This window comes from Ochotona curzoniae, unplaced genomic scaffold (genome assembly GCF_017591425.1).
Source record: "Ochotona curzoniae isolate NIBS_2020 unplaced genomic scaffold, NIBS_Ocur_1.0 contig_2321, whole genome shotgun sequence".
In the NCBI taxonomy this organism is placed as follows: Eukaryota; Metazoa; Chordata; class Mammalia; order Lagomorpha; family Ochotonidae; genus Ochotona; species Ochotona curzoniae.
Genome location: NW_024465421.1, coordinates 9,470,623 through 9,497,090, shown reverse-complemented (window position 1 = coordinate 9,497,090; position 26,468 = coordinate 9,470,623). Strand labels below are relative to the sequence as shown.

At 53.4% G+C, this 26,468-nt stretch overlaps 1 protein-coding gene across 3 annotated transcripts in view; it reads right to left on the bottom strand.

Moving 5' to 3' along the window:
- Positions 1 to 26,468, bottom strand: part of GSG1L (GSG1 like) — a 117,538-nt gene that overhangs the window by 85,033 nt on the left and 6,037 nt on the right. The window lies entirely within an intron of this gene.

Sequence of the window (26,468 nt, the reverse complement as noted above, 5' to 3'; positions counted from 1 at the left end):
CTCAAACTTGTCTTTTACTTCCATTTTCACCAACTGTATGAAGCTCCCCCATCATCTGTTGTTGAAGTACACCAGCACTTTGCTCTTGCCCCCAGCCTTGGGCCATCCCAGGGCAGGTTCACGGGGTCAAGCCCCAGCCCAGAGCGACAACAGCAAGGGCCTGGCTTTGCAATCCATGGAGCTAGAGCCAAGACTTGGAGCACATTTCACCCAGGTGGGAGAACCTGAGCCTCATTCTGTCAAGTGGGACAGCCCGCCTCCCAGCATGACCTGCTGAGGAGAGCATCTTGTCCTAGCTTCTGGCTGACCCCCACATTGCCCTTGGGGACAGAAATAACACTGCCTAGAAATGCATTTCAACAAGTGCCCATGGAGGAGTGTCCCAGAGTGCACACACACACACACATACTTGTGTGTGTCTACACAGCCCTGCCTGCACACACACATCTGTGTACACACATCCTGAGCAGGTATACACTAATGCATATATACACGTGTGAACACACATTCGTGCATACCCATACAGCATGCACACACATGCGTGTGAGACTGCATGTCCAAGGCCTCAGGGAAGGCCGGAGGGGGAGTTTGCATGAGCAAGGGAGGCACTAAGCCCGCCTTGGAAAACCCAGGCTGGAGGAGGAGGGGCCGGCCAGGTGACAGATGCGCCGTGGAGCCTGCGCTGTGTGGGGGAACCTCCCACGGCCCTTCAGTGGAGTCAGACAAATCCTCAGACGCTCCCTGAGCGGCCCTGTCACTATGGAAACCCAAAAGGGGACAGCATCCTACCTTGAGGCTCATCCCCCTATATCGTCGTTCAGGAGGGAGTCGACCATAAGAAATCCAGACCCCCAAATGCCAAAGAGGCCTCCAGGAAACGGAGGATTAGTGAGGAGGGCTGGGATCCCAGAGGGGATGTGACCCATAGGAAGTGACGCTGAAGGAACCTGGTCCTAAGGGTGGTGGAAGCCCCTGACAGTAGCTGGAGCTCTAAAGCCACAAACTGGACCCAGACTGTATAGACGAGTTTTTCATCACCCATGACCTTTAGGGTCTGCCGTGCCAGTACTAATTCCTTTCCATGGGGCTCCTTCAGTCTCCTGTGCAAGCTCGCCCATGCTCCGGTGAACTCATGCACGCCAGCCCCGGAATGCAGACATGAGACCCACTACGGAGGCCTGGGGTCACAGAAAACGGAAACAACAGTGGCGGCAAACGCGCCTCCACAGGGAACCATTTGTTCTTCAGCTGCTGGTACTAGCCGGACCCAGGAAAACACCACAGCTCCTACAGAGCTGAGACCCCAAACGTACCTGCTGCTGGACAAGAAGTCCGAGCAGCATCCCTGTGGCAGTGCAGGTCCCCCATGTGCCTACCCCAGCCCTTTCTGGGATGGCTTCATGGGTTCCACTCTGAGGGTCCAAAAGAGGGGGGTATCTAATGGGACATAGGGGCTCATCCAAGCTGGCCAAATTCACTCCCTACTGGAGACTCCCCAGGAAAAAGCAGGTGCACTCACAATAGCATCCTGGCTTGCTGATGCACCGAAACATCACCCCGACAATCCAGAGGCAAAGGATTTTGAAGGTGATGGACTGGCTGGGAGTGCACCTGCCAAGATCAGGGGGGAAGGAGTGAAGCTTGCATCATATGAGGTGAAACTGGCCCGTGCTGGTGCTGTCTCGGGCCAGCCACTCTGTCTGAACAGGACTCAGCTCAGTGGCCTGCAGGGTACCCTCTTCCCCAGGCATGACTGTGGACTCATCGGGCCCCAGGGGACTGATGCCAACCAACACACCAACCTTGGAGGAAGGAGAAGACAGAAAACATGCCAAAAGGAGTAGGAGAGACTGCGGAACAGTGGCCCATCCAAGAGGGCTGTGTGCTGCTAGAGTTGGCTGCGACCATCATGTGGAACCCAGGCCTGCCAGGTTCTTCCTGCTGCCCACACTTTGCCCTCTAGGAAGCACCTGCCGAGGTGTCACATTTGAAGGGAGAAAGATCACACTTTGTTCCCAATATCACCACTCCCTTTTCTGGGCAGGGGTCGCCCATGGCCTTGGTTGTCTGGGGCCCTGTAGCCATGGGCAGTGCCACAGGGAACCACAGAATGACTGTTTAGAAGGGGTCCTGGGTCCCAGCTCCTTTGGACTTGAACATGCCTGCAAGAGAAGAAGAGTTTCTGTGTCATGCTGGCCTCTGTAGTCCCAGGTGTCTGGCTCCGTGACCAGACGTCAATCCTAGTTAATGCAGTTGGCCACAAATCCCACTGTCAGACACTGAATGAGCCCGGCCAACTCTGGCAGCCAGCAGTGGCAGTCCTGACCTCGGTCAGGCAAGAGCCTCAACAGAACCTTCTGGATTACGCCGCTGCTCAGCTGACGAGCCTCTGGGAGCTCTTTCCTATCCGCTCGGCTCAGCCCAAACCCCCTGACGCCCCCGGAGAGTGAGGGTGTCACAGCCAGCCTTGCTGCCTGGTCTCATTTGTCACGCTCCCACGCGCTCTATGTAGCTGCTCCAAATTGCCCACAGTTGCTGAGCCTTCAAGGTCGCCGCCCCCTCCTCCAGGCAGCCACTGCTCCCCCGGACTGAGTCAGTCACACCCTCCTCTGCCCTCCCACCACCCCTTAAACAGACCCTATTAATACCCCTGCATGAGCACGCGCCGTGCGGCGTTCTAATTGCATAAAGCTGTGAAGGCAAGGGTGCTGGAGGGAACAGGCTGAACCCCCAGTGCCCGAACTCACACACTGTGTGGTCTCAGAACACCCCATCAACCTCTCTGAGTTCCAGTTTCTGTCACCTGGGAACTGGTGGCAGGCACGGGACACGGTGACTCTCAGGCCAGGCATTCTGCAAAGACGCATGGCATTCAAACAGGAATCTGTCATCGTGGAGCTAGCCAGCTCACAGCAACTACCGACCTGAAATTAAATCCGAGGCAAGAGAAAAATCGTGCTTCCAGGAGTCTGGTAACATTTACAGAGAATGACTGGCCTGGATCGTGGGAATGGCCAACCTTCTCCGGGAAAGGAAGTCTTAGGAGAAGATGGGGTCTGGTTAGGCAAGGGAGGAAGAGAGCTATGAGGTTGGGATTTCAGAAAGTAGGAATAGCAAGTGCAAATGCCCTGGGGTCAGGGAGATAAGTTCCTTTTCCAGGAGTCCAAAGAACAATCATGTGTGTCTTTGGGTCCAAACTGAACAAGGCCTGGGTTTGCCACACAGTGCATGTTACATCTGCCAGTGGAATGAAAGATCTGGCTCATGATGGCATCACCATGCCCTGGCTCAGCTCTCACCCCTGTGTCAGAGGTCGTGCTGGACCAGGAGGGAAACATGAGGCTGTGCTTGTCCTGGATCTTGCTCTCTCAGCCTTTCTGTTCCCAAAGCCAGAACACACGTGTACATTGACCCCCACTCCCAACAGCAGGTAAAGGCATCAAACTGTGTGGCTGAGGCTTGGCCATCACCATCCCAGACCCCGAGTCCTTCCTCCCATGGGACGGAAGACGCCCAGGCCTCCTGGACAACAACCGTAGCCATGCAAAACTGTCCGACACAAACAGCCCAGGTCAAGGCTTGGAGACCTCAGGCAGACCACCTCTGCCTTCCCTCCTAGTTTCCGAAGCAATGCAAGTTCAACCAGGAGCCTGGGCCCTGCAAAGACCAGTGGGGATACCGCTGTGTCACCAAAGACAGAAACAGCTCACATAGCCTCCTGCGGCTCCATACAGTGTCTAAGAAATGGACAGAGACCTCGGAATTAGGGCGGGAAGTGGCTGAGTAGTGTAGCAGTAATCAAAGAAGACTTCCTGGAGGAAGACAAGCATTTGCACTTAGGTGAAGGGAGCCTGTGCTCACCTGGGGCCACCTCCCAAAGGTGGGTCACCCATCTGGCCTTGTGGGCACCGGAGTTTTAGGGCTGAAGCACTGAGGATGGCCGAGGTGACAGTCTCAAGTCGACTCTGCCATCTGTGCTCAGGCATTGAGGTGGTGAGGGATTGAAGTCAATGAGATGACCGCAGTCCCACTCACTGTCCTGCTGGGCAGCAGCTGCGACTCCATCCACCCGGCAAGGCAGCTGGGCCAAATGGATCGCACGAGGGGACCAGCGGGGTGCAGCGACTCTGCACTGCAGTTCCCCACCACCGCCACTGCCACACAGGGCGCCCTTCCAGGAAGATGGAGCTAGGAAGACGCAATTCATTAGGAACAGAACCCGAGGCACGGGGGGGGGGGCTGGGTGGCACTTCTGAGCTCGCTGCACTCTGGGGTCTGAAACCCAGTCTACAGTGGCCACGGCGTGACACCCTTGCACCTGCAGGAAAGCACCTCCTTACTCTCCCCAGAACCCCAACACATGGGTGTCTGCTTCAAAGGAGATACAGCAGCCAGCACCCACGCAAACCCCACCTCCTGATCACAACCCCCCTGGAAAGCAATGGAGGATGGCCCAAAATCTTGGGACCCTGTACCCGCGTGGGAGACCTGGAGAAAGTTCCTGGTTCCTAACTTCAAATCAGCTCATCTCCCGCTGTTGTGGTTATTTGGGGGGTGAACCAGCAGACATTCAGATTTCTTTCTGTGTGTCTCTGCAACTCTGCCTTTCAATTAAATAAAACAGCTTTTTTGGATGCCTATTTCCTACATCAGAATACTTGGGCTCAGTTCCTGACTCCGGCTTCCTGCTGGGCAGACACTGGGAGCCCGTGGCAGTGGGGGACAAGTTGGGTTCCAGCTCCCCACATGGGAGACCTCCTGGATCCCACCTGTGGCCTCAGCCCAGGCCCAGCAGGTGTGGGCATTCGGGGGAGTGAACTAGTGGATGGGAATGAATCTCTCTCTCTCTCTCTCTCTCTCTCTCTCTCTCTCTCTCTCTCTCTCTCTCTTTCTCTCTCTCCTCCCTGGCTCTACTTCTCAATCTCACTCCCTGACTCAAATATATTCTAAAAATAAATATATAAAAAATTAAAACCCAGGAAGACAGATGTCAATTACGAAATATTCTGGCAGTGGGGACACACACACACTCGGTCTTACCAGAACTGCTGTGATGCCTAAACATGAACTACAGGGGACAGGGTTGGAGCCCAAGGCATGTGGTCCAGCACAGCTCACTGCTCCGGGAAGGAATTCCTTCATGTTGGTCTGTGTCCCTCGCCTCTCACTGGTGCCTGCTCTGTGCTGCTTGGGGTCCCCCCACGCACACTACCCCTCCCTCTCCACTCACAACAACTCTGGCCAATGGAGCTTATTTTCCTCAATTTATTATTTCCATTAAAACTTAATCATCCAAATCACGCATCAGTGCATTCCTCCCGAGCCAAATCCAAACAGTGGCTAAGTCCTACTAAATCTCCTTAAAAATACTTCCCTCCCTACAGCCAGGGCCCTCTCCCAATAAAAAGGACAGCATGCCTTGGGGGCAGCAGTAGCTCAACAGGCTAATCCTCTGCCTGTGGGGCCAGGATCCCATATGGACACTGGTTTGTACCCCATGTTGCACTTCCCATTCCTTTTCTTATGGCCTAGGAAAGCAAAGGAAGGTGGCCAAGACTTTGCACCCCTGCACCCACATGGGAGTCCCAGAAGAAGCTCTTGGCTTCTGGCTTCAGATTGGCCCTGTTCTGGCCATTGTGGCCATTTGGAGAATGAACCTGTGGATAGAAGATGTCTCTCTGATTCTCCCTCTCTCAGTAACTCTGACTTTTGAGTAAAACAAATAAATCTTAATTTCTTTTAAAGAACAGCCTCCCTTAGGCAGGAGGCTGTCTGGACCTTCTGTCCTAATCCTGGATATTCAAAGTAGCTGTGGGGCATGGCCCCACACACATTCGGTCCTACCAGAACCGCTGTGACGTGTAAGCATGAACTACAGGGGACAGAATGTCCCGGCACCAGTGGTATTCCTGCATAGTGAACCAAAAAACTGAGGCCAGAAACGCCCAGAGAGTGAGTGTCTACCACAGTTGGCATGAGAGGAAGGGTCACAGGCAGTCAGATGGGGAGTTGTCAGGGTGATGGCCAAGTTCCAGACTTCAGAGGTGGTCCTGTGAGGTCAAGTTTGGGACCTATCACGGAGCAACGCATCTGTTTGGTGCATGTCTCCATAGTCTTCGTATAGCCTGCAATTCCGAAAAGATTTGTATTGGGTTGAGATGCTACTAGGACACCTGCCCCTCTCTCACAGTGCGTGAGTTTAAGTCCCAGCTCCGCTTCTAAGCCAGCTTCCTGCAAATACACAGCAGCTCGTGACTCCACCACTTGGGTCCCTGCCAGCCATGTGGGAGACAGAGAGGGCATTCAGGGCTCCTGGCTGGAGCAGCGCTGGCTGCCACAGGCAATGGGGGAACGAAGCTGTGGATGCAGGCTAGCCCCGTTTGCAAGGGTGTCTCGTCTGCTGCTCGATTTTCTCTCCCTTGGAGGAGGCTGCAGCACACGCGCTGGGGTACCTGGACGGGCTTCCAGGTGGGCAGCGAACAGCTTCAACTGCTGGAGTCAAGGGGCTGGCCATACGTGTGTGGTGGTCACCACCATCACTGACATTTGCCACTGTGGCTATTCCGGTTCCTTTCCCATTTGCCCTAAAGGGGCAGAGTCCCGTGTCCTCACAGCCTCACCAGTTTAGGGCATGACCAAAGTGTTCCATTCATTTCGCCTAAGAACGAAGAACAAAAGAGTGTTTCTAATGGTTTCCCACGTGCTTTAGCGAGGGAGCACAACTGAAAGAGGCGCCATCAGAACTCGAACCAGTGCCCAGATGGGATTCCAACACTGCACACGGCAGCTTTACCTGCTATGTCACCAGTGCTCCCTAGGGTTTTGAGAGTAACCCTGGGGGGCTGAGAAGAGTGGGTCTGTGGGAAGGCTGGGGGCAGGGGTTCCAGGAGGAGCAAACGAACCAGAGTCACACCCTGCACGTACCTAGGAAATGTTCACATGGGCTGCGGAAGCAACTCCCCAGGGCCTGGGCAGTCTAGAGCTTGGGCCCGGGCACCAGGAGAGCCTGTGGTCTTCCCATCCTGGGACCATGACCTTGCAGATGACACAGACACATGGCAGCCCCGCCTCCAAGCACCTCCACAGGGGCCAGACCCATCCCCAAAGCCCTTTTCCAGGTTCCGCACACCCCGGCACCCCTACCCATGCTTGGAGGGCTGGCTGTGTCAGTCACCTGGGCATCCTCCCTAGTTGCAGAGCCCAATTTGCTCTCCAAACAAATAAAGGAATGAAGGAGAGAGACATCCCCTGCCTTAGCCCTCAGAGCTGGGAATACAGACAGGTCTGAGGACAGGGGAGGGCTGGTGGTGGGGCACGACACTCTTGTCCCCTAGGTCCCCAGAGACTGAGAGAGGCAGAAAGGGCAGCCCGCATCCCAGGCAAAAAAAAAAAAAAAAAACCATGGCAAGTGAAAGGTGCTGGTGCACTCTAAAAGGCATGCCAAAATAAAGGATCCACAGGGGGCACTTGGCCTCGCTGGACAACCTTCACGGGCATCTGTGCAAGGTCACTTGCAGAGGAGCTGATCAGATGAGCAAGTGGCTCTGGGGCCAAGGCCGGCAGATGTGCAGCCCTGCCCAGCTACAGGGTGGAACTCAGGGTGTGGGGGGAATGGGTGGCACGAAGGGCAGGGTCAAAGGTGCGGGCCATCTTGCAGCCAGCACGCTCAGGGGATGGTGATAACCAGGACAGGATACAGGCTCCGCGACTCCAGCTGCGGGCGGGTGGGTACTGGAGCTCAGGGCTTCCCGCAGTGAGCAGCTCAGCCCGAGGCGACAGTGGCCGCGACAGACTAAGCCACTCTGCGTTTTCCAAGCTGGTGGTTGCTAACCACAAGTGAAATGTGACCAGTGCCGACAAGGAACTTCATTTCACATTTTATTTGGGCCTTAATTGAAGTTTGATTTGATTTTCATTAACTGCCACTTCCATCTAATAGACGCATGTGGCTGGGGGTTGCCATATTAGATAGAACAGACACAGAGAGAATGCGTCTGAGAAATAAAGGAATCTCAAGTGGGGCCAGTATTGTGGGACAGCGGGTTAAGCTGCCACCTGTGACACCAGCATTCCCTATGGGCACCAGTTCGAGTCCCGGCTGTTCCACTTCCCAGCCAGCTCCCTGCTAATGACCTGGGAAAGCAGTGAAAGCTGGCCCAAGTGCTTAATTTAGCCCTACTACGTGCCAATGTTTGGTCAACCCCTGTGCACCTATCACATCAACCTTGGCACCCAAGCCCATGTGGAGCTAGGGAGTCAGACAAACTGAAGTGAACCCCGCCTTCACCCACAATGGGCTGTGCGCCTCTCAGTGCCTCAGTTTCCTGATCTGCCCATGGGAGAGGGCCTCCCTGATATGGTATGGCTGGGAAGGCCTTGTGAGTTCTTCCACGTGAAGGGCCCAGGACCCTGGCAGGTGCACAGGAAACGCTCCCATGTACCTGCTTTTCATCTGACCCTCCAGGAGAGAGAACAGAGGCTTGCCATGGGTAAGGGCAGGGGTGGGGGACAGTGCTGGGACTAGATGGTGGACCTCTGGTCCCAGGGAGGGAAGGTGTCACGGCCACACGATCCCGTGCGAGGCTTTCCCACACTGTTGCAAGAGATCTCAGCGTAGTACTCACAAGAGCCAGCACTCATGGCGTAACAGAGAACGGACAACCCAGGCGGCAGAGTGCCAGGTTTCAATGCTCGGAGAAGGACAATTGTGCCCCTTTCGAATGCTTCTGCTCTGCTCTTAATACCCAGGAGCGAGCCTCTGCCAGGCACTGCCGCGTCCTTAATGCCTCCTGCACCTGCTCATCTCGCCTTGGAGGCGAGGGCAAGCCAGCGTGGAACTCAGCACCGTTCACACTCCCTGGAGAGGATTCCTTGGGACTCTGCTTGTGCATGCCCAGGGCGGATGCAGGCTCTACCTCTCTATCTGGCAGGGGGAAGGCGCGGCTCGCCGGAGCCCTTGGGAACTCTCAGAGCCCACTGTGGCACCAGGCACCTAGCCAGGCTCTCAGGGCGCCTATCCAGGTGTGATTTGTAAGGCAAGCGATAAGTAGGCACCAGAGCACCAGCCTCCCATGACACCACCTGTCACCCAGCCTGCAGCTGCAGACAGAGCCCAACACGAGCACTGGCCTTTGGGCCTCGTTTTCCTCCTGAGAAGCAAGACGACCAAGCCCAACGCACAGGGCTCCCCCGTGTCCCCAGGCAGCTGCGGCAAACACTGGGGCACAGTCCACAGCCCGGGGAGGGGGGCCACTCGCATCCTGTCTGTGACCACTCCGCTCCCTGGACTTCCCTCCTCAGGATGGGCCCCTCCCTCTCCACCCCGGTAGCTTACCGCCCAAGGGCAGTGCCCCACATCACAGATACCTCCTCACAGGTTTGTCTGGTGGGCAGGGGCCAGTTAAGTGGCTAGCTAGGGGAGCAGGTGCCAGGATGAGTGGAGGGAAAGAGGGAGGGATGACAATGGACAGAGCATTTACGTGTGCATGCGCGTGTAGGCGTGCCCTTACTGGCTGTGCTGTGAATGCAAGCCTGGGTGCTAAGAATGAGAAGATGCTCAATCAGGAATATACATTTTAAAAAAAATTACTTTGGGGGCCTGGTGCACATTAAGCCACCACCTGCACCGCCAGCATCCCACATTGAGCACCGGTTCGAGTACCAGCCCTCGTTCCACTTCTGATCCAGCTCCCTGTTAATGCACCCTGGGAAGGCAGCCGAAGGTGGCCTGAGTGCTCGGACCTCCGCCACCCAGAGGGAGACCCAGCCAGACCCCCGGCTTCAGCCTGGCTGAGCCCCAGCTGCTGGAGGCATCAAGCAAATGAACCAGGGATGGAAGATTCTCTCGCTTTCCTCTTTTTTTTTTTTTTTTCTGTATGTCTCCCTCTCTGCGTGTCTTCCTACCTTACGCATAAATAAATAAATCTGAGAAAGAAAAAGTTACAGATCTTAAAAAAAAAAAAAAAGAAACAACAATGTTGGGAGGATGCCTGGCCCTTTAAAAGTTTGGGGTGGGGGCAAGCAGTTAAGACACCCCTGTACCAGAATGTCCAGGGTTCGGGGCAACGTCACAGAGCCTGAAGCCACCTGCCAGCGAGAGGAAGAAGGAATTTTGTAAGAGGATATATGGAACCATTTTAGAAGCGCATGACTTTAAAAAGCAGAGAAGCATGGAGACGTTTTGGTGAGAAAGTGGGGATTCAGCCAGGCACATCCCTGCTCTCCTCAGCCTTTGGAGAGCACCAGCTCAGTCCCTGACCCTTGCAGGAGCAGGCTGACCCCGCCCCATCCCACCTCTGTCCAGCAAATGACGAGGGTCCAGCCTGTCAGAGCTCCACACTGCTTGAGCCTTGGTGGCAGGTGCAGGGGACAAGTCCTGGACCCAAACAGGGCAAATGAGAACTTCCCCCTGTTGGGAAAACACAGACATGAAGGGGGCTGCAGCAAGAGAAACCAACTGCAGGTCACAGACTCTAGGAGATGGTGAGGGAAAAAAGCACAGAGAGAGCTTGAAGGAAGAGACTTCCAAGGACATCGTCTGAGCACTTGGATCCAGCTGAGCCTGAAGCCACTCTACCAGCATCCACACAGGAGCGCATCCAAGCATGCCCTTCAGCTGACCCCAGCTTGAACATCCTGATTCATCTTCATATTCCAGCAGCCATCCCATAGGAACTCAGGACCATGGGAATGGGATGGCAAGGCTTGGGCTTGGACAGGATTCAGCCCCACCCATGATGCTAGCCACGCCCACACCCATCCTGAGGCCTTCAACACTGCTCCTTATGGGTGCCCTGTTAATTTTCCCAAGGCAGAATGCCTAAGAGCTTAGGACACCAGGGTGTACACCTAGCCATGGGGGTGCCTAGGACTCTACCTTTCCAACTCCTCCATGGCAAGTTCAGGTGTTACCCCTGCCTGGGCAGACAGCAGGTTTTAGTAGAGGGATGCGTGACTACCACTGTGCACAAATATCACCATCGATTCAGGATGTGCTGCCTGCGTGCGAGCAGCACCATGGGTGACAGAAGGCCATCTCCCTACTGCGTGTCAGGAAACAGCCGCGAAAGCCTTCGGCAGAGAGGGAGAGTGTTTGGCTCAGCGTCTGAGCACCCTCGTGGGACACCCGCAGCCCCTGGCGTAGTGCCTGGGTTCCCAGTCCCAGCTCAGCAACTGGTTACGACTCCTGGCTCATGGGCACCCAGGGACACAGCAGCAAAAGGCCCATGCCAGCCACATGGGAGACCCAGATGGAGCTCCAGGCTTCAGCCTGGCCCAGCTCGGGCTGGTGGGGGGCGGGGCATGTGGGAAACAACTCAGGATGTACGACACGTCTCTCTCACTCTTTTGTTGTCTGTCTCCATCTCTCTGCCTTTCAAATAGAACAGAAATCCTACTTAAAACAAATCAATCAAACAAGAAGCCTCAAGAAAGCGCATAGGAGCAGCCACACAATCTCTTTACATCCACGACAGGCCGGCCGTGTCTGCTTTCTAGAAATTAGAAAAGTCATGAAATGGGGCTGGCGTGGTGGAGTGGTGCGTAAAGCTACCACTTGCAATGTCGGCATTCCACACAGGCACTGATTTTGTAGCTATTAAACTATAGCATTAGCTACAAAGTGAATGAGAACAGCAGGGCAACGATTACAGAAACACATGCTGATGCACACACTAGGGCACTCAGTGACCCCCAGGTCATCTCTGCCTGTCCGGGGCTGAAGCCTGGGGCCCCATCTCTGAGCTCTGGGACACATTCCTCAGTCCCTTGGTCTACCTGACATTGCCTGGGGGCTGTCATGAGGGCAGTAACAAACACAGCATGCCCAGCTCAGCACACACAACCCCAGCTACCAAATACCCAAACCAGCAAATGAGAACAAAAGCCCAACTCCCGCCTCGATCTTCCCATCTCAGTTGTGGGTACAGCTGTCCAGCCAGGCTAAACCCAGAGGAGTTCTCCTAGGAGCCCATCCCCCTCACTCCATATCCAACCTGTCACCACGTCCCATAAGGCTCTACCTTCAGACTAGATCCCATTTCCTTCTAGTTCCTTCCATCTGTGCCCCAGGCTGAGCCTCCTGGAGGCCTCCCCAACCCCCCAGCACCTCAGCCCACTGCCCCTGCTCTGACTGCCTCTCCCTGGGATCACCCACTCTGCAGGCAAAAGGCTCTTTAATCAGGCTCAAGTCACTTCCAATAACCTCCTTGCTTCAAAGCCCTTGAAATCCTGCCAGTGCATTTTCAAGAAAGTCCACCTTTGATGTCACAGTGCAGCCAGGTCCCTCCCACGTCACCTGACAATTCAGTTCCACAACAGCTCACTGGACTCCTTGGAATCCCTCAAGTCTGCCTGTTGGTTCCCACCCCAGGACCCTTGCACCTGCTATCCTCAAGGTAACTCCAGTGTCACCCCACCAGAGAGGCCAACTCCATCCTCCTTGTCTAGCAGAAGTCTGCTCCCCCAGCCAGGGCAGTGGGCAAACTGTGGGCAGTGTGTTATGGCACTGAGTTAAAAAAAATATATGGATGAATGCTTGCACAATGTTGGGTATTACATCTGGGGACAAGGGAATTGGGTACCATGCCTGGCTTTATCCCCCTGAATTTTCAGCCAAGTCCACTTACTGATATTCCAAGATTGCTTAATTAAGTTAATTAAGGAAAGACAGTCGGGATTGAGAGAAGGAGACAAGAGAAAGAGAAATTACTCTCCGGCAATTATACGAAAGAAACGCAACTAACAAAAACCGCTCTGTTCGCAGCAGGTGTCAAACCCAGCACTCAGAACTCCCCCAACCCGGTCAGAATGACTGGGTCTGGGTCCTGATGTGACCCCAGCTCCCCATGGAGGCAAACCCTAGAGGGACACCTCGGCCCCACCCCACCCCACTCCATGCCTCAACTGACTGACTTGCTGCCGTCTTGTGGGTGCCCATCCCTAGTTTTCGCTTTGGCCCATTCACAAAGGATCATGATGAAAAACTGCCAAAACGTGGAGCGACATCTGCTCGTGGAGACACGGGCGACAACAGACTGTGAGGAAGAGAAAACAGAGCATCTCAAAGAAGGAAATTATGGCCCAGGGAGGCTGGCAGCGTCTGCCACTTTTTTTTTTTCTAGAGATGTTTCTATTCCTTTGAAAATAAGTTACAGAGGGAGAGAGAGAGATACTCCATCCACTGGTTCACTCCCCAGATGGCAGCGACAGCAGCCAGGGCAGGGCTGGACCGGAGCCGGAAGCTTCATTCTCTCACGTGGGGACAGTAATCAAAACATCTGGGCCATCCTCCACTGTTTTCCCAGACGCATTAGCGGGGAGCTGGATTGGAAGTGGAGCAGCCAGGACATGAACCAGCACCCATACGGGATGCCAACCCTGTAGGTGGTGGCTTTACCAACTACATCACACCCATCTTCCCATGGCACAAACAGCACTGGCTCTCCCCACACCTGGCCCAGCCACCAGCCATCCAAGAGGCCACAGATGAGGGGCGTACTGTTCCCTGTCCCCACACAGCACCAGGAATGGTGATAAGGAGCTGAGAGGCCAAGGTTAGCACTTGTGACATGATCCTGGTGACACGACATCTGGCCAGGGTCTCTCAGGCCAACACCCTGACCTTTTTTTTGGGCGGGGGGAACCCTGCTTGGGTGCCAGTGCTGTCCCTGTGCATGTCAGGATCTCAGCACACCACGCCCCGGACCAGGCCTCCCACACAGATGCCAGCAGCAGCTGCCCATCCAATCACAACAAGCCAAAATGTCCCTGAAGGACAGCGGTGCAAAACTACCACCATTTGAGAAACCCTAGAGCAGGGGTTTCTAACTATCAAAGACAGATGTCCCAAAGGGACAGAGACAGACCCGCAACAGCTGTGGGCTAGCCCAAGACAGACCCGCAACAGCTGTGGGCTAGCCCAAGACAGACCCGCAACAGCTGTGGGCTAGCCCAAGACAGACCTGCAACAGCTATGGGCTAGCCCAAGACAGATCCAGGAGCTTTGGTCCATCTGGGTCTCCCACAGGGATGGCAGTGGCCCAAGGACTTGACCTCCCCCTGCTGCCTCCCTGCTGCCTCCCAGGGTGCACACGCGCTGAAAGCTGAGATGGGGAGCAGAGGCAGGACTTGAACCAGGCATTGCTGGGGTACCAGGCTGGGCAGAGGTCTTCACAGCTGCCCCCAATGTCAGTCCCAAGGGAAATGATTCCATGTCTCTGAGCTCCGGGGTGTCCACCTGCATAGTGTGGGGAAGAGGCGGGTCTAGCACATAGATTTTCCTCCTCTCAGAACGCACTGCTGAGGACTGTGGTGTTTTTATTTCATTTTGTTTGTTTTATCTGTATATGACAGCTGCTTTTTTTAAATGCATTTATGGGCCCAGAGCAGTGGCTCAGTAGCTAAATCCTTGCCATGGACGCACCGGCATCCCATATGGGTGCTGGTTCGTGTCCAGGCTGCTCCACTTCCCCTCCAGCTCCCTACCTGTGACCTGGGAGAGCAGTAGAACATGGGCCAAAGCCTTGGGATCCTACACTTACACAGGAGACCTGGAAGAAGCTCCTGGCTCCCAGCTTCAGAACAATTCAGCTCCAGCTGTTTCAGTCACTTGGGGAGTAGCAAACCAGCAGATGGAAGATCTTTCTATCTCTCCCTCTTTCTGTAAATCTGCCTTTCCAACCAAAAAAATAACTGAATCCTTTTTTTTTTTTTAATGCCTTTTCAATGCAAATACAACAGAGGCACCACCTCCTCCCACGGGACCCAGGTCTCCGGGTTCTTGGCAGCACTTCCTCTGTAACCATTCCTTATTCCTGGCCTGACGTGAACCTTCTTGGGGTCAATAGCAGGGCAGGGCGGGGCGTCCATGAGCCATTTGTGGTTGATGAAGAAGAGTGAGGGGTGGAGGTTACACCCCACCAGCAGGCCCCAGATCCACACCTCTACCCATGCACAGGAGTTTCCATTATAAACATGTCCTAAGTCTTAGCCAAGGTTGACCCGGACCGCCACACGCCAGCTCTAGGTGGAGAGCGAGTCCCTCACGGTGCAGACGGGGAAGGAAGTGACCTGAGCGGAGTCTCCAAGCGTGGAGAAGAGACAGCAGAAGAGAATCATTTCTCTCCGGCTTCCTGGGGGAGCCCACCACCCCCAGGCACAGCACGCTCTTCAGCACAGGGTCCATTAGGGTCAGCACACTGGGCATCCGACCAGAAGCTGAATGCCAAAGTGGCCTCTCTGGAGACAGGCCGAGAGCAAGGCCGCAGGGGGTGGCTTGGCAAAGTTCTCCTTCTCCACGTCCACCCACCTGCATATTCCCAGAGAGAGAAGGGCTGGGATGACGACATCTCTCAAGTGGTCACCTCCAACACGCAGGAGGAGACCTCAGTCTGATGCCCCATCCAATCAGCAGCCAGACAGGCCATAACTTCCATCACCCCATCACCAGCTCCCCCAGCCCAGCCACCCCGGTCCCGAGATGCCACAGCCTTTCTCTCTGCTTGGAACTCAACTTCTGCCCAGCAAGTGCCCACAGCTAAATACACATTGCCCAGGCAGTCACCCCGTCCCATCTCGCTGTCCCCTCCCCTTCTCCAAGACTTCCTGAAGTCCCACCCCACAAATAAACTGCTCCAAGTCTAAGTAGTTCACAGAATAAGAAACTGCTGCTTGAAAGAGGCTCATATCTGGGAAGTGATGGGGGCAGGACTTGAACCCACCACCCTGAAGGTAAACTCCATCCAACACTCCCCTGCCCCTGTGCAAGTTAGAAGCAGCCAGGGTGGAAGGGAGTGGTGTGTGTGTGTGTGTGTGTGTGTGTGTGTGTGTGTGTGTGTGTGTGTGAAGCAGACATTGGGCGGAAAGTGGATTCCACGCTGGGAGAGGGGGGTGTTTCCATGGTTACCCCACACCTGCCCTACACACCTCGCACAGACGGCAATGGTGGCCTTGAGTGCAGCACTCCAGTCGCTGGCCAGCGGCTGCCTGCCAAGGCTCCCGACCTGCCTGCCGCTCTAAGGGCCTTCCTTTTTCATTATTCCCATTATTAAATCTGGCACTTGAGAGCGGCCAAATGCTTTCTAATTATTTACGGGTTCACCTTCGGAGCACCCCACGAGAGACTCTTCCCGCTGTGCATTTCTCCCACAGCCCGAGTTGCCACCAAGTTGGTCTCAGGGCCCCTCCCCCGCCAGCCTGGACCCCGTGGGTGCACATTCAGGGACACTGAGGCTCGGATGGGTGAGGGCTGCAGTCTAAGACTTGACTGTGAATCTAGGCAGTGGGCAGGGACGCCAAGACTGCACCCTGGGCTCTGCTAGTCCTAGAAAAGGAACAGTCAGCAAAAGGGTTTCCTCCAACTGCCAATCCCAGTCATCGATCATGCTTACCACAGAGTGAAGAAGGATTCTCAGGCAGAATCTGAAGTTTTGTAGGAACAAGAAATGTGGCCAGTTTAGGATGCCAACGGTGCAGGCCCAGAAGGCGGTGGTGCTGGCACCTGTGCGCGTGTTGTTTGTTTCTTTCTACAGACCCCTGTTGGGTCTCAGCAAGAGCAGCTTGGTTCCGTGGAGGACACATGGCAACACCTGAAGTGGGTGCAACTGGTGTCCCGGCCGCAGAGGCCATGGGGGCTTGCGGACACAGGATGCCCCCCATATCCAAGAATGGTCTGTTCCCAAATGCCAACAGCACAGAGGCTGAATTGCACATGCTCATACACAGAGATGCATAGGCATGCATGCCACACACTTAAAGTAGTGTGCACACCCGCGTGCATCCACGTGAGCTTCTGTCTCTGGTCCCCAGGATGTCAGAAATCAACATGAAGGGCCCGTGTGGTAACATAGTGAGCTCAGCTGGTGGCACTGGCACCCCTATGAACAGTCTCCGGCTGCCCCGTTTCCAGCCCAGCTCTCCACTAAAGCACCTGAAGATGCCCCAAGCGTGGAGGCCCCCTGTCAGCCATGTGGGAGAGAGCAACCAAATTCCTGGTTGTGGGCTTTGGTTTGGCCCAGCCCTGGCTACTGTGGCCACTTGGGGAGTGAACCGGCGGACAGATGGTCTCTTTGCCTGTCTCATACAACACCAGGGCTCACCCATAATCGTGAATGAATGAATGAGTGAATAACCACAGGCGTGAACGGGCCCACTCTAACATGTACATGTTCAGGCTAAAGCATTTTCTGAAAAAAAAAATTTTTTTTAATGAAGAGTTACAGAGAAGGAGGGAGAGAGAGAGAGAGAGCTTCCATCCACTGGTTCACTCCCCAAATGGCTACAATGGCAGAAGCTGGACCAGGTCAAACCCAGGAGCCCAGAACTCCATGCTGATCATCCATCGTGGGTGGCAGGGACCCACAGACGTGGGCCATCCTCTGCTGCTTTCCTGGGGCACGTTAAGAGGGAGCCAGATCAGAAGTGGAGCAACCAGGACACAAAAAACTAGGGTTCGCGTGCAATGCCGGTGCTGCAGGTGGTGGCTTAACTCAGTCACTGGAACACAATCCCAGGCTCCAGGTGCAATTTTTTTAAAAGATGTACTTACTTTTATCGAAAAGGCAGATTTCACAGAGAAAAGAAGAGACAAAGATGGTTCACTCTCCAAGTGGACAGAACAGCCAGAACCAAAACAATCCAAAGCCAGGAACCAGGAGCTTCTTCTGGGTCTCCCACATGGGAACAGGATTCCAAGGCTTTGGGCCATCCTCCTCTGCTTTCCCAGGCCCCAAGCAGGGAGCTGGATGGGAAGTGGAGCTGCCGGGATTAGAACCGGCGCACATTTGGGATCCCAGCACTTGAAGGAAGAGGGTTAGCCATCATGCCAGACCCAACTAAATACAGTTTTTAAGAAATATTTTTGATCTTCCATCAGTTGAATCCACCCACAAACGCCGAGAGCTCACATTGATTCCTTTTCTCTCGGAAGCAGCAGGAGGTGAGAGAAGGAGAACCCATCTCTGGCTAGCGAAGTTGCAAAGTGTAAATACATCCTGTGCGGAGGGAAAAACTGTAAACAGAAATATGTCTAGTGGGTAAACACTGACCAGCGCTTCTGTCTCAAGCAGCAAAAGGTGAACGTTAGGCCAGGAGAGAGCCAAGCCAGGGAACCAAGAGGGAGCCAACCATGAAGCGGGCGTGGGAGAGCAGCTCTGCATAGAAGGAAGCAGGATGGAGCCAAGGTGGGTCTTGGAAATGGCCTCGGTGCAGGAGACACATCATCATTCATGGAAGCACGCGCTCCGGTCCCGAAGCAAGTATCCACTCCAACCGCCGGGACTTGGCAGATCGCGAGATAACGCTGCAGATGCAGCCCCAGAGACGCTTGCCAGAAAGGCAGGTTGGGTGAAATGGAAGCCAAATGAGAAAAGGAAGGACTCTCTAGGAGCTAAAAATGCCAACAGGAGAGTTAAAATACACCCTGGGAGTGGCCGAGAGCTGCCTTCGCTCCACAGAAAATGGCACCTTCAGTGCAATGTACTGCTGCCGCCACACAGCACGGGAGATTCAACTCACCACTGCCAGCGAGGAGGGGTCCCGATGGGGCTGGGAGGTAACCAGGCACCCCTCAAGGGCCCCGGCCCTGGGGTCCACGTGGCTTCTTCTCTGTATTGGAACCAGAAGTGGGACCATGGGTCATAGAAGACATGACAGTCATTGGGCTGAACCTGGAGAGGCAACATAGAAAAACCCTTCTCTGCAGGCACAGGTGGCCAGCACCATCTCAGGGGATCCACCCTCTTGACCCTTCCAGAGATAGTAAGAGCCAGAGAAGGCACCAACTGAACTATTCCAGAAAACTAAAGAATGAGGCACAAGGAACATCCAACCACTGGGAAAGTAGGTCGTCTGACTCAGCTCTGGCTCCAGCACCCATGTGCTGCTTGCTGCTCACTCACCTATACCCTGGGATGCAGCCGGTAACGGCTCAAGAATCGGGTTCACGCCAACCCACTGGGAGACCTGGATTGAGTTCCCTGTACCTGTTTCAGCCTGGCTTTTCCTGGCCGTTGCATTCAGTGAATGAAACAGCGAGTGGGATGTGTCTCTCAGTGTCAATGTGTATGTGTCTTAAACACATAAATACATGAGTTCATTAATTTAAATATAAATGTGAGAGACAAAAAGAGAACAGAAGTCGATGCCATAAGTTAGTGGTGTTGCTGACGAGGAGGCTGGGTGTACAGCATGGAACAGAAGAAATAATCTAAAGCATACAACCCAAAAAAGCTGCAGCACTCCACACCCAGCAGCAGGTGCACCCACTAGACAGCTCCCACGTTCTTGGTGGGAACAGAAAAGGGGATAAGCCCTCTGAGACACAAGGCTATGCATGACCCCGAAGCCCTACTCCTTGGCATTTACACAAGAGTTGGAAATGTCCACACAAAAACTTCTCCCACGCTGACGTGTGTAGAGCTTTCTTCATAGCTGCCCAAATAATGAAATTAATGGAAATAACCAAGATGTCCCTCAACATGAACAAATGCTGGGACATCCAGGCAGTGGAATACTAGCCAGCACTGAAAAAAATAGCTGCCGGGCCTTTGGAGAAGGTAGATGGTTGAGTTACCCTAAGTTTCAGCTGTATGGAAGTTAAGATTCTATGGTGGGCAACATAGGATGTTCATGCCCAGTCTGTTTTTGTAGACAAAGAAAAAAAGCAACTGGCAGTTAAGATTGGAGAGGTTTATGATGCACGAGGAAGTGTTAGGTGCCTGAGGAGACAGAAATATTTACCCTGATTGTGCATTACACAATGTGCATATCCATACAAGCACACGCGCCCCCCAAACAGGACCAACTTTTACAAGTCCCTTCAACTATCAAGATCAAAACTAATCCCGGACAGTCCAATGGAACAGCCAGGTGTCGCTACTGAGCCCTTGGAATGTAGTTTTAATCCTACCTATAGCAAGTTCTCGAAGTAAAACAGACACTGAATCTCAAATACTCAATGACACATGTTAAAAAAAAAATAGCTCAATAACTTCTGCATTGATTACATGTTGAACTGATAGCATGATGGAGATTTAGTTCAATACATTATTTTTTTAATGTTTTAAAAAATGAACTATCAAGCCATGAATAAAACATACGGAAGCAAGCTCCACACATCTTCCTAAGTGAACAGAACCATTATGGATGGTTCCATGGCCTTCTGGATAAGGCAGAGACAGTGACAGAGCAGTAGGAGAGAGGGAGGGGGGCAGGAGAGACTGGGTAGAGGAGCCGGAGGGCAGTGGAACTGGCCTGTGTGGCACTGCCACGGAGGGCACACGTCCTCGGACCTTGGTTCAAGCCCACAGAGCCCCCAAGGCCAAGAGTAAAAACACTTCAGTGGGTGGGTGAGAAGCGGAATTCACCCTTATTTAATGGGGGGATAGTGCACGGTCGGGTGGGGCAGGGGGAACACAGGAGTCTTCTGAGCCTCCCATCCTGTTCTGCTACGAAACTGAAAGTGCTCTTTAAATATCAAGTCTGTGAAATAACAGTAATAGCAGTAGTGGCAATAGTAATACAATCAAGCTGAGCTCAGCAGGTGCCAGTCCAAAACACTGAAATTCTATTTTCCATGATGAAATTTTCTATTCCTGAGGGTGATTCAAGGGGGAAAATACACAATAAACCAAAAAATATCACACACACACGTAAACCAAACTGTCCATCAAGGAGTGGAGGTCAGCATGAGCGTAGATATCCGCCACCAGACTCCAGGACGCAGGGACACAGAGCCCAAGGCCACCAGATGTCAGGACCCAAAGACACAGCCACAGGACCACTGGGTGTTGAGGAGAACGGGCTGGATATGTGCATTCTGCACCCAGCCATGCCACAGTGGGCATCCAAAGCCCACGGAAAGCCAGCTCAAGCGTAAGAGAAGTTCATTGCGAGTGCTGAGGACCAAGTCCCGGGTTGCCCACCCACCCACTGCTCCCAGCTGGCTAACCTGCCAGGCTCCGCCCCCACGCCAAGCCTCACTGCACGCCACGCCCTCCCGTCACAGTGCTCTTGGCTAGCCTGCCATGCTTCTTCAAGTCTCATGTCAATGCCATTTCCTGGGAGAAGACAGGGTGGCCTCCTGGGAACTATTCACATGCATGCACACGCGTGGACACAGGCACACTCCTGGAGGCCCGCTGGCCCACGGGGGCGGGGCTCAGCCTGGAGTCTGGTACAGGGACTCCCCTGTCCAGCCAGCACTGGACTTGTACTTGATAATGACACGAGTTCAGCCCCAGATGGAGCTGCAACCATTGCACAGAAGTCAAGAGTAACCGAGTCCTTGTCACAGCGGGGGATACCCCCCACACACCATAAACTCTTCTGAAACATTGGAGAAATAGAAGTTCGAGTATCAATTGCTGAATTAACATCAGCGTGTGCATTCGAAATCATTAGTAAGGAAAAATAACGTCAACACCAAATCCATACAGTGAAAGATAAAAGGCAGGAAAATGCGTGAAGAGAATGATTTAAGAACTGAAAGTGTACAAGAAATGAGACCAAAGGTACTGATGACAGATGTTACTCGTGTTTTGTGTTAAGACTCTCTGGTTAGACCAAAAGACAAAAAGATAAAAAAAAAAAAAAACTTAAGAGTTTCTACCCAATACCCATGCATCCGAAAGACATGGAAAAGTTAACATCAAAAGGCTAGTAATAGACGAATCAGGGGAACACAAACAAAAAATGGAAGAGATGGCAATATTTTTTTAAAAAAATAGAATTCAAAGGAAAAATAGCATTCACGGGGGGGAAATAGCCATTTTATCTTGACAAAAGATAAAATCCACAATTCCACCATGAAAATATAGCTGTCATGAATCTTCTTGTGATGAATAACACAGACGCGAATGCTACAAAAACAAAAACGCTGAGAAGCACAAGTAAAAATGGGATGAATCCACTGAAGAGGAAGACTTTGACCTACCTCATCCACTTCTTAAAAGAATAACAGTAAAGGACCCTGAGTAAGGCCATGCCTAAAGCTGCTTTCAACATCACACAGGGGACCTGCCTGCTGGGAAAATAAAAACACGTATCAGAAAAATGATGAGGCAGAAATTGCACAGGCCATTCTCGCTACCACTCGTAAAATTAGAGACTAGCGAAAAGGTTTTCAAAGCACTGGGAACATTCCGAATGCTCTACTAAATGATTCTTGGATGCAGTGGTGTTACAAAACAGAAATTTCAGGGCATGTACACACAAAATAGAGTGCTTAGACTATCAAAGCACCGCATTTCTAAAACCCACAGGATAGGGCCAAAGTGGTTCTCAGAGGCACACTCATAGCATTAAGTACCTCCATTGCGTCTTCAATGAGAAAAAGCACAGGTTTCCCCTTAAAAACTCAACAAAGCTGAGAAAAGCGGGGCAACAGAAAAGGACGAGGTATCAGAAAACGCATGCAGACAGTTTCGATGAGATGAATGCCCACATACTGATTCTTCCAAAAAGAACCTGGGGGAGAGGGGCCTCACATACAAGCAGCCAAGCCATCCCAAGAGTTGACGGGTAAAGAAAGGGAAGACGGAGTGAATTCCTGGAGGCTGAAGGCTGGGGCTGCAGAATCTCAGGATAGATCACAGGGAACAGTTCCAGGCCGGGAGGCTCTGTCTTAGAGGGCACACAAAGTTATTTTTAACAGGATGCAGATCACCTTCAGCAGACAGGAGCAGCATAGTTCAAGAGGAAAACGATCAAATATACAGGATGGCAAAAGTGAGAAAAGAAAGCTCACCCAAAAGAGACTTTTCCTTTTAAACAAAAAAGAAAGAAAGAAAAGTAACAGAGAAAGAGAACACTTCCATCCACTGATTCACTCCCCAAACACCTACAACAGCCAGGAGTAGGCCAGGCCAGAGCCAGACGGCCCCTGCGTCTGGGTGGCCCATCCACCGCCTCTCAGGTGCATTAGCAGGAAGCCGAATCAGAAGCAGGGATGCAAATCAGGTGCTCAGGTTTGGGATGCGGGCATCCCAAGAAAACCTGCTGCGCCACAATGCCTGTCCCACCGCTTTCCTTTTAATCCTAAGAAAATGTCGTGGTGATTTCATGCAAATGAAGAGACTGACACTGGAATTAGAGGTTGACCCATCTCTGAGGACAGCTCCCTCTGCCAGGAACACTTCCCCCTTCCCTCGCACTCTGCAGCGCCCCCTGCGGCAGGCCAGCTGAGCCTCATCCCCAAGATCACAGCTTCCCCCACACCCTCCTCCAATCCCCACCCTCACAGCCCCCTTGCCGCCTGTTTTGCGGCACTGATGTCTCCCAGAAATGTCTGAGTGATCACATTTTTTGTTGTTGTTCTTTGAGAGACAGAAACAGACAGGCTCTGTTCCATCCACTGGTTCACTCCCTCCAATGCCCACAACAGCCAGGGCTGGGCCAAGCCAAAGCCAGGAACCTGGAACTTTATCTGAGTCCCAGCAGAGACTCAACTACCCCTCCCATCACTCTCATCTCCCAGGGCTGGCATTGGCCGCAAGCTGGAATTAGGAGCTGGGCACCCCCAAAATGGACCCCAGGCATCCCAGCTAATGCCTGAACCCCCAAACCAAATGCCCACTCCATCTGACCATACTTAAACCAATGGATTTTTCTCTCTTGTCACTGTAACATTAGCTCCGTGTAGACAGGGACCTGGCATTAGCAAGCTTATCAAGTGTCCCTGTATGCCTAGTACACAGTGGAAATTCAGTTTGTGTGAATGAGACAGGACAGCTTCCAAGAAATCCTTCCTAATAACCTCTTATCACAAAGAGAGAAAAAACAATCTTGAAAGATGAAAAAAAAAAATCCTGGGGAAATAAAGGCCAGAGCCACTCAGTGGCAGCAAAGGATCCCTGGACAGGAAACCAACCGCAAGTCTCAGTCCATTTTTTTTAATCTATTTTATTTATCATTGCAAAGTCAGATATTCAGAGAGGAGGAGAGACAGAGAGGAAGACCTTCCATCTGTTGATCCACCCCGTGAGTGACTGCAACAGCCGGAGCTGTGCTGATCCAAAGCCAGGAGCCAGGAGCTGCTTCTGGGTCTCCCGTGTGGGTGCAGGGTCCCAAGGCTTTGGGCCGTCCTCTTCTGCTTTCCCAGGCCACAAGCAGGGAGCTGGATGGGAAGTGGAGCCATAGGGACATGAACCGGTGCCCATATGTGATCCCGGCATGTGCAACGCATGGACTTTAGCCTCTAGGCTACGGCGCCAGGCCTGACTCTCACAGTTCTGACCCCCACGCTGGAATGGCCATTTGTAGCTGACTGGGAGAGCTCCAGGTTCACTGCTGGCTACCCAGTCAACAGCCCACTGGGCCCTCTCCCTCCTCCCAAGTGTGCACCTGCTTCCCTGAGTCCCTGAGTCCCCAGCATCGACCTTGGCCGCAGTCTCGGTGCCTGTATCGGCCGGCTGGGATCATCGATAAATCCATTCTCCTTGTCTTTCCCTCCAGCCAGCCCCGAGAGGGACGAGGGTGCCATGTCCTTCGGCTGACCGCCACATCCATAGTGGCCTGCGTCAGAGCTCCGCACAGGCTGAACGCACAACCAGATCAGCTACCTCTACGTTCTGTGAGATCAGACACGGATCTGGACCGACCCTGCCATCATCTCCTGGACCTACTCAATGGCTGGCACTCGGGAAATGCTCGTGAAAAGGAATGAATGCATCTGTGAGAACCCCAACGCCTCTCCTGCATGATTTCAGCCGCTTCATTCCCTGGGCTCCCAAGAAATGTGCGTTTCTTCTTTTGGAGAGAAGAAATTTTCTAAATAAGAACTATTTTAACAACCCTCCCCCCCCCCCCACACTCACACACATGCCCCATCAAAAGAAAAGATCTAAAAAAAAGAAAAAAGAAAAAAAGAAAAGATCTTAGTATCTTAGTGGTTAAAACTGAAGGTCAAGGTCCTGTGGACCTTTAAGGAATACCCAGGACCAACAGGTGGGGGTTAGGGCAGAGGGGAAGTGGCCCAGTGCTAGCACCAGCCTGCCGGCAACTCGAGGGACAAGAGGGTGACTTTGAGAAGAGTCTTCCCCTGCAGCTCGCAGAGCAAAGAAGGGAGAATGGAGCAAAGGCCTCCCAGCCTGGGGACCGCAGCTTGGCGGCCACTGGAAAAATTTTGGCTTTTTCCCAGAGGGGCCTGGGAGCCCCAGCAGGTGTGTAGCAGAATCATGTAGCAGAAGATGGGGGGACCAGGGGAAGGGGACCATCCAGGCTCCCAGCACGGCACATGAGGTCTCCGGCCTGCCCGAGACACATGGGAGGCCCGTGGTTCTCAGCTCCCCCAGGTGGTGGACACGTGCCTATAGCATTTACTCCGGCCCAGGCTGTGCAAACATGTGGGTCTGGACTACATCTGGCCAAGACCCCCAGCCCGTTCCCTCCCTCAATAACCCGGGCAACCCAGACCTGGAGCCTCCTTTACCCAGCCCCCCACCACACACACACACACACACACACACACACGCAGGCGAGGACAGCATGGGACAGGAGTTGCTCACCATGCAGCTGACCAGCCATGAACACTGAGCGATGAACAGGAAACAAACTGGGACCTTCTAGCTCTGTGGACTACCACACAGCCCACGCAACCTGTGCTGGCTGGGGCAGACAGACGACCCAAGGGTTGGTGCATAGCTGGGACCCTCATGGTCAGGCAGTGAGATAGTAAAAGGGGATGGGTACTGAGCAAAGCGGTTAAGAAGCCACCAGGGAAGCCGTGTCCCTTCTCTGGGTTTGAGCCTCAGGTCTGCTTCTGGGGCCAGCTCCCTGCTCAGGTACACCCTGGCAGGCAGCAGGTGACAGCCCCCTGCCACCCACATGGAACCGCTGGAGTGGGTTCTGTGACTGGGGGACACAGGGTGGCCTGCGTCTCGCTTGCTATAGCTACTAGAAGTGTGGGTGACTCAGAGCAATTGCATCCTTTTCCCAAAGGTTCCAAGGATGCCATTCTTTATTGAACTTTGACTTGGCAGTTTTCTGCTGTTCCTGGGGCCAGCCACAGGGCACCAGCGAACAGAGACAGCCTGAATCCGTGCCCTCCAAATGCAGCCCCCAGGCCCTGGGGGAGGCAGATGAGACTGAAGGAGGAGGGTAAGGTCCAGCCACCTGGTCTTCCCTATGTTCCCGGACAGGGGAAGCGGAATCGCGTCAGCAGCTGGGCTCTGGCCTACAAGTTTCAAATCGGCAGAACTGGGACCTGTTCACCCTTCAGACGCATTTGACTTGGAACTGCAAACTGGACTTTGTTTTAAACAATCGAGAGATTTTACCTTAAAAAAAAAATCTAGAGTTTGACCCAAATGAACAGTTTCAGGGGAGTGATTTGACACAGACAGGAAGCTGCTGTTCGGGAGGCCCGTACCCCGTATGGCAGGGCCTGTGTCGAACATCAACTCTGCTTTCGATCCAGCTTCCTGCTAACGTACACCCTGGCGGGAGGGAGAGCAGATAATGACAGCCCAAGT